Genomic DNA, 9394 nt, shown 5'->3' on the forward strand with positions numbered 1-9394 from the left:
CTAAATTATATCGGTTTCACGGTATATGACGGTATTTTTCCCCTATGCATGACAGGGTGTTAATCACATTTTCTCCTGAGTGAGAGAGGAAATACTGCAGGATATTGACTAGAATACCCTGTTTTACTGTCATGACGTGTGAATATTGTAGAAAAAATCCACACTAGAGTTAATAGGTCTACAGGTTTACAAAATGATGCTGTGGAGAGACAACAACCAATAAAACACAGACCTGCAACACGCTCAGAATCATACTTACAGACACCTGAATATTAAAAGTTGAGTTGAGGGCACCTTAAGCATTTTAAAAATCTAATCCTATATAACAACAAACTGCCAAAACGAGGAGAAACGCGGATATTTGCAATACATTTAAGAGGACTCTCTGAACGAATGACACACATCAGTTTAACACAGAAAGAATAAAGCAGATACTTTTTGGCCCATTCTTCTTTGAATTGTCAGTTTATTTATTAACTTAACGTACATCATTGTCTTTTGTGTAGCAGAATAATCCATCGTGTCAGCGCGTTCGTGATCAGACATAGGTTATCAGTGTAATCAGTGCATACATTTCATTTTAATAAGACGTGATGAAATATGCGCGCATACACGCTTCTGGTTCATGTCTAGAGCACTAGAGTTTATGAAATATGTCCATAAAAAATTTAAACGCGCTCGCTCCGGTCTATATCAGTGCTATATGACCCATGTGGTGAGCGTTGTTAAACTCATCGCAGCGCTCCGTGCAGAAACCGCTCTCTCTCGCGCGCCGCGTGTAGTTTGAATTCTCAACTATAATCAAGGGCTGAATCCGACATCGCTCCCATAACCTCAAATATAGCATTATTTGGAGGGCACAGCGCTTTGTAGTGGTGTCTGAAACCCTAGTGGACGTTATTGAGTGCACTCATTCTATCCCATTGCACCGCAATAACGAGTGTACAGCCGATGTACACACAACGGTTGTCCGACTTCACGCACGTTTTCATTCACTCCTTCAAATAAAGTGATAACGTAGGGAATAGTGAATGAGAGTATAGGATACAGCCATAGGCTGTGCTGTAATGCGATCTCAACTGTGCTCTGACTGCTCTTACTACAGTGCATCAATGAAATGCGTCCCCTCTCAAACAATGACGCGCTGCGCCGCGTTCCGAACGTTGTTTAAGCGACATATACCGGTATTGCGGTATCATCAAAATTCATATCATAAAAAAAATAAATACCGGTATTCGGTATGAACCGGTATACCGCCCAGCACTACGTCAGGCTATGGCAGACGTGTCATTCAACCTATTGTAAGTCGATGTATCATCACAAGAGGTTTGAAAATATATTATGAAGGTTGAAAAGTTACCTAGTGCTGCTTGAAATTTGCTGTACTTGTACCATTTTGTTTTATTGGCGTAGTTTTATTTATCTGTTTAGAATTTTCTGTTATTATTAATGAGGGCGCTAATTGTAGTCTTTGAAAAAAATCTCAAGGTCCTTGAAAGTACTGGAATTTAATTATACATTATCTCTACAAACAATGACAAAGGTGTTATCATTTAACACTTCTTTTGTTGTTGTTCCAAACTTGCATGACTTTGTTAGACCTTAAAGTTAATGTTTCTGAACTTATTCACCATTCACTTTCTTTGGTTCAAAAAAGTGAATGGTGAATAAGGAACATTATGCTTATCTCCTGACTAAAGTTAACATTAACACCTCCCTTTGTTCAACAGAGGAAAGAAAGTCATACAGGTTTACATTGGAATAACGCAAGGATGAGTAAATGACAGATTTTTCTTTTTTGTAAACGACCTCTATCATATTTATTTTTATATTGTGTGAATAAATACAATGAGTGACTATTTGTATAGTATAAATTATTAGTACTACATATGTTAATGTAGTTTTGTAAAATGGGCAACAACCAGAGGTCAGCCCTACAGGGAAGATGAAATGTAAAAAGTGTTAGTAATGAGCTGAATATTCAAATGTACAGAAATATTGTAACCTGTGACTAGCCTATGACGAATTATAAAGAGATATATAAATACCACTTCATCTATTTCTCTTACTGTAGTTATAATATTGTTTTATATTAAAGTCATTTTTTAAAGATAACCGTAAAAAAACATTTTGATTACATGTGTGAAGTGAAGAAGAGTTTGGACGTGGTAAGTACGTTTCTGCAACGTTGAAGAGACGTGGTAACGTGATATAAACGTTATAAATATGTTTCTGCAACGTTGTGAAAGTATTTATTACGTGAAAAAAAACCGACATCTGTCGTATTAAACACGTAGGATAAAAACGTTATCGAGACCTTTTCGCAACGTGAAAACAACGTTGCTGTGTTTGCTGGGATGAGTGTAAAAGGTTTGTTATTTAATCTCTACATTAAGATGATCCTCAAGCCCTTATAGCGGCTGGTTTGGCCACTGCCCAATGTCTGAGCGGCCCTGGAAAACAAACCCGACCAACGCCAAAAGACGCAGATCCGACAAAACCCAACAAACGCGTGAAATGACCAATACAACACATCTGATGATAAACCTCTGAAGAACCACAGACATCACCAAACACTAAAGAAACCCTTCATTAAAGATTTCATATCAAACAATCACTCAAAATGTCCTCCAGAGATTCATATTAATATGAGGAAGTCACACACATGAACACTCACCTCGATCACACTTTTACAAGATACAGCTTCTCAAATCCTCCAGCTTTAACATCAGAAACATACACGGACATTCCTGATTAAACTCTGATAAACGTTAAACACGTTGATGATCTGTTTTTTCCCGTGTCGCACTCGTGTTTTCCTGCTAAAATGGCAGCAGGAGAACTCTAACTTGCTTTCACCAGAGCCATTCTCTGCTTTCACTCAGCGTTGTCAACTATTTTCCAAGGAAAGTAGCTAAAGCCAGCCCAAAAAGTCCAACATTATGAAGCTGCAGACTCGGAGCCAGCTGCATCTACAGTCCCGCATTCTCAGACGCCTCGTTTTTCGAGACAGCGCCTCCTGCTGTTCGGAAGATCGTATAACACCTGCACACAGAGTCCCGCATTCTCAGACTCCGGATCCGCAATATAACGGTCTCGCTTCTTTTAAAGTTTTTCAAATAAATTCACACAAAATAATAACAAAATAACATATTTGCGTTCTCTGCTCAGTGCATGTGCCAAAAAACACACTGTGTTCTCTGACTAACAAATTACCCAGTAGTTTGAGTGTGGGTGCAGGCTAGCCTAATCGAAAGAAAATTACGGATGGAAGAGATACAATATTGTACAGATTGAACTATCTTATTATCAATATTAATATTGTGTGATTATTATATTGCCTCAATGTTTTTCAAATTCCAATGTTTCTTTCAGTTCAACCTATGCTAATGGTCTAATTAACATACCATGCTAACATTACAAACCCTGTTTTTTGATATTTTGAATGCAATGCAAAGCTTAACTCAAATAAGAATAGACAAAACACCAATAATAAACAATTCTGTACTTTATTTAACGATCACCTAAACATCATGTAGCTGTAAAAAGGACAAAGAAAAGAAAAAAGTAAGAAAGAATTTTGTTAGTGACTTTACTTTTCGTCTTCAATTGCATACGGTAAAATAATAACTTTACTTTCTGGTTGGTGACTGTTTTTTCATTCGTTTGGCAATCGCTCTGTCAAATTCCTCAACTAAATAACTGCCATTGTCAAAAATATTGTGTAATAATAAATTATATATTTTTTGCAATTCCAATTACAAGCATACCTAGGGTGATAAGTAGGGCCACGGAGGGACACCTCCTCAGCTCCTGCCAGGACAATGCCTGCATCTCACATAGGCCATGAATGATGGCCTGTCCATATAAATAAATAAATTAATTAATTAATTAATTAACATATAAAACATTGCATATATGGCAATAATAGAAACAATCCAATTGACAAACATGTTTGGGCCCACCTCAGGAAAAGAAAACTACAAATTAACTCCACTTCATCTGTGAAGTTCAGTTGAGTTTTAGACTTATCCAGCAGAGCTTTGAGGGGTTCAGAAAGAATGGCTGCTGTTGCTTATTGTCCATGTAGACTATGGCACACGTGGCTTTGGGGGAACCACTTTGGTTTCCCATTGAGAACATCCTGTGGGGCAAACAAAAAGTGTTATTTTATATACATTATTTCATATTCATAATATATACATTTATATTCATAATATATATATATATACACACATTTATATATTCAGACACAGTTATTTCACCATTTGCAGGATGCTTCATATCAACAACTTCATATCACAGTTTAATTAACATGGATTAATTTTAATATGTAAGTTTTATAAGTATAGGCTACTCATTTAAGTAGGCTACATTAATTATATAAAGTAAAAAAAAAACTCCATTTGACATTAATTCAATTTATAGTTTTAATATAAAAGGTAATTTAAAAAAAGGTCAAACTGTAAATCTGATTAAATAATTAATGATGAAATTCTTTGATATTAACACACTCAATGTATTTAATTGGTCTACCTTAATTTTAATCGGATTTTACAATGGCTTGTCTACAAAAAGTCCAAGGTTAAAGGCTAGCTAAGCTATAAAAAGTATTTTCGGGGAAAAACTATCTTTACAAATATTAAATGAGCTATTCATGTTGGTGTCGATCATAGACTGTAAAAAAATATGGACGTAGTGTCTGTGACGTCACCCATATGATTCTGATGAGCCGTTCTGAAGCGCAAAGCTGGCCGTGAAGCGCAAAGCTGACGCGATGACTAACAGACAGCAGATAAATGGCTATCCACCTGTCACTCGAAGTGGCCACGCCCTTAATTATGCAGAATTTTAAGGCTTTATATAATGTAAACGAATGAGTTATAAAAAAATTCACCCCCCTCACAGTTGTCATGAAGGGCAAAATGAGCCGTATAGACCAAAAGCACAATTTGTACCAGGCTCTAAACATGTTTTATTCTGCTCTAAAGTTGGCCATTTTAACATGGGGCTCAATGAGATTCTGCTCCCTTCTGGATCCTGTCCCTAGCGTCCAGTCAATGAATTGCAGTTTGAGGCACTTCCGCTTCAAGAGAAACTGCGGGAGGTTGCCGCTTGGTGTCGATGAGCTATAAAGTAATTTGATTAAAAAAGAAATGTGTTAAATAAAATTGATGATACTCACGTTTCGGCCTAAGTCCTTCACATTGCAAAGATGTTTACCCGATCCAATTTGATAGAAGGCGCTGTCTCGAAAAAACGAGGGGTCTGAGAATGCGGGACTGTAGATGCAGCTGGCTCCGAGTCTGCAGCTTCATACTACTCCAATTCCTTCCAGCTCTCGGGGAGTTTCCCTTCTTCCCATACTTTATTAAATAGCATTAACAACTTCTCCTTATTTTCTCTATACTTAAACGTTTCAACATGATATAGCTTGTTTTTCAAGTTTTAGCTAATGCTCTTTTTAATTCCCATATTAAAAGGGACATTTTGTTGTCCATTCTTTACCTTTCCTTTCCGCTTAGAGCCTCCATATTTTTCTCCATTTTATTTTTTGTTCTCTCTGACTTTATCCCCTCCTCTGACAAATGAAAAATTATAAATAACTATTATTTTACTTTGCTAAGGACACGGGAGTATCCATGACTCATGACCCATCATTTCTCTCGAGTGGTTTTCTGAACAAAATACTCGATTATTTCTACAGATATCTAATCAATCTTAAACATGTAAGGAATAATATTGAACTCACTTTTCTCGAATGGACACACAGTCTTTGATAAACACCACAAACACTGCAGCGCGACTTCTCAAACGGTCTTCCCGTGCAGACTCGGAGCGGGAGGCGGTAGCGGTCCATTCCTGAGATGGGCGGATACTGTCAATAGTTTCCAGCTGCAGCCCCGCAGAACACCAGTTTCAGAACCACATCCACAGAACTGAGCGGGGCTTAAAGAGTCATAGTTGCACTATCCATATAAGTAATTTTCTTTTGTTAAATATAAGCTGTTTTCACATGGATTTTGATCGGATCGATGTCTACAATATTTTACAACAATGCTTTTAGATAAAGTATATGCATGTGTAACAGGTACGGAAAGTGTTTTGTTGAAACATATGTATTGATTGTTATAATTCTCACAAAATTGTTCGTTTACATGTACCTGATGTGATTGCCTAAGTGAGTTAAGTGCGTTTCCCCTTTAATTGCTGTGATGTCACCATGAGCCCACCTAATTTCTTGTTTTGTCCCCTCCTCTTCCTCTTGACATTGTAATTGTATGGAAGAGGTGAGTTATTTTTGGGTCCTGCTAATCCTTATTAATCTTTATTTTAATTGTTGCTTTTATTTCTATATCTTCATTGCAAATTATGTGTATTATGTTATTTTACTTACCTGTGTGGTTATTTTTGTCATTTTGCCCAATTTAAGTTATATTTGTGTCTTTGCTCTATATGTGGAGATGAAAAGCACATGGTAATTAAATCTACGTCACATTTGTTTTATAGAGAGCGAAATAAGGGTGATTGTACTCAGAGGCTGCATTTATTTGTTTTACATCAGGTATGTTTTCTCTGTATTTTTTGCTCTTGACATTGTAATTGTATGGAAGAGAGAGCGAAATAAGGGTGATTGTACTCAGAGGCTGCTTTTATTTGTTTTATATCAGATCTCAGAGAGTAAAAAACCCAGTGAAACCGCCGCCTGTTGTCCCGTGTCTGTCTTCACAACGCAGAGAAAAGTGATTTTATAACTGGTGTCGCGAGCCACCGGTTACACGTGGTGCCATAACCCTTCGGATTTCGCATGATCAGCTGATTACCGATCGCCGGAGTTGCTGCTTCAACAGACGACGGTGTGCCGTGAAAGATCGCTGGATGTGAGGGTGTTTCGCTGATCGCGGAGGCCGCTGCTCATTTCATCTCGGCCGATCTCGTCATCAGTGTTCTATCTTCTGTTGCTCCTATCACAGACGGTAAAGGTTGAACGGTTGCCCTTTTTATGAAGTATGATGAAAAACAGTTTTGACTTTTATTAATACTATTCGCTGTGGGCTTTGTGCTGAACTTTTTTTTCTTTTTGCACTGCTGCACGCTCATTACTGACGGGATATTTTTGTGATCACATTTTATTTTATTTCTCCTCGTGCAACGCTGTACTGAACTGTTCTTTGCGTTGCTGCAAGCTGAAGGACGTGTTTTTGTGATCGTCGTCACATAAATTTTTTTTTTCTCCCTGAAACTAACATTGAGAGAGTCTAAATGAGTATTTCTGCAAACTACACTTATCTGCATATTAGTTAAGTGATTTCAGTGTTTGTTTGTTTTTTTTTGTTTTGTTTTTTTTCTTATTTTCTGAAACTGTTATTACTTTTTTTTTAACAATAATTTTTTTTTCTCTCTATCCGAACTGAGTCATGTTTGAGGACACTGTTAGTCAGGATAATTTTAGCCCTGTACAAAGACCTAGTGCCATGCTACCAGTAGGCAGGGGTAGTGGGGCTGTTCTTAATCGTCCTGACAATATGTATGGAGTTTCACCTCATTGTTTTGGGAGAGGGAGGACATTCTTTACTGCAGATATTGACCATGTACATGCATCTGACTCAGCTATTGGTACCTCAGGGAGCCCAGCTGCTTGCTCTACCCCTTTTGCACGCCTTAACACTGATCGTGCAGTTACCCCTGAGTCTTTGGGGAGTATTATTTCTGATTTGGCACTGAAAATTGGTGAAAGCATTTCAGCCAGTCTCAACTTAACGCAACAGCCCAGCCCAGTGCAATCTAAGTCAAATGTACAGCATTCAGGTGAATGTTTTGATGGTTCTAATTTGAAAGTCATTGTCCAACATGATGTTGCGCCTCCACCGTTCTTTAGAGGTGATCAAAGTGATTCGTTTACTGTACATGAATGGGAAGATTTGATGTACAGTTATTTGAACAGAAAGAAATGCACTGATGAAACTGCTTCTGATCTCATTTTGAGCAGGTTAGCTGGAAAAGCGAGAGATGTGGTCAAAGTGTCCTTGCGCAGCTTCCCTGGGCCGACGGCTGCAGTGCTCCCCACCACTGTGTTCGATATACTGAAGCGCAATTTCAGTGAGTTGATGTATTCAAATATGCCTATGTCTGACTTTTATAACACCCTGCCTAGGGCTGACGAGAGCCCAATGGACTACTGGATACGGCTCAATAAGGCGATTGATGTGGCTGATGAGTGTTTGCGTAGACGGAACAAGTGTGTTGAGGACCCTGCTACTGAAGCTGTTATGATGTTTATCTCACACTGTCCAGATCCTGGCCTTGCTTTGTCTTTTCAGTTCAAGCCTGCTGAACAGTGGAGTGCTGCTGAAGTTCAAGAGCGACTGGATAGTCATCGCAGGACTCTGAAGAGAGCTTTTGCTAGAACTTCACGCTCATTGCCTATGTCTGCTTGCCATCAGAACACTGTAACTGTCTGTGACGATTCTGCGTCAAGTTCTCCCAAACAGCCTGAACTCTCAAGTCAGATAGCAAGTTTAGCTGGTCAGTTGAACCCCAACGCTGCTCCTTTTACTCCTGATGCTAGTATGCAGCAGTTGGTTGGCATGATGGACAAAGTTTTATCTCTCTGCACTGCCTCACTGTCCTCGTCCACCCCAAACTGTCCTGTCAGAACTTCAGACCCCAAGCCCAGTCTGAGCTCAGCATGTAGAGTATGTCAATCTAAAGAGCACACTACACATACTCATTGTATGCGCCAGAGGCTTTGTCGTAACTGCTTCAAACCTGGACACTTTAAGAGCAATTGTCCTAGGACGACAGGCCTTGAGCTGCCGCCTTCAGCCATTCAGTTAAACTAAATAGCCCATGTGCGGAGGGGGATAACATGGGCAGTGGCGTATTTCCCCTAAAAGATGAGTCAGACCCACATGAGATTTTTGTAAATAGTTGCAAATTGTTGCCACCCGACAAAACAGTGCTGTATGTGGGATCTCAGAAAATTGATGGTGCTAGTGAACTCTTCTATGCTCCTGTGACTGTCGGTGGCCAGTCCGTGCTGAACGGTATGCTAGATTCTGGCAGTATGGCTTGCACGCTGAGTATAGAAAGTGAATCAAAGTTGCGTGCTGATGGAGTTCTCCCTCAACCCTCAGTGATTCCTGGTAATGTGGTCCTGGTGGGCTGCGGTGGTCTGACTACTCAGCCTAAGTGCACATATGACCTGGAAATCGAAGTCTACGGGTTCAAGTTTGTCGTGCCAACCTTAGTAGTGCCTGGACAGAAGGATGAGTTCATTATCGGTAGTAATGTAATCAAATGTGTGCTTCAGAAGATGAAAGCCGAAAAGAGATACTGGGAACTAATTTCCTGCCAAAACAGCAACCCTGAGTGTGAAGAATTTCTTGAGCTA

The 9394-nt window shown here is 39.1% G+C and overlaps 1 long non-coding RNA gene across 1 annotated transcript; it reads right to left on the reverse strand.

The window, feature by feature from the left end:
* Positions 1–3491: 3491 nt before the first annotated feature.
* On the reverse strand, positions 3492–5843 carry LOC307130049. The gene is made up of 4 exons (XR_013816998.1): positions 5186–5843; positions 3966–4144; positions 3771–3858; positions 3492–3539 (listed from the first exon to the last, which is right to left on the reverse strand). It is a non-coding gene; the product is annotated as an uncharacterized lncRNA (long non-coding RNA).
* Positions 5844–9394: the final 3551 nt, after the last annotated feature.

This window comes from Gobio gobio (genome assembly GCF_949357685.1).
Source record: "Gobio gobio genome assembly, chromosome: 8".
Taxonomy (NCBI): Eukaryota; Metazoa; Chordata; class Actinopteri; order Cypriniformes; family Gobionidae; genus Gobio; species Gobio gobio.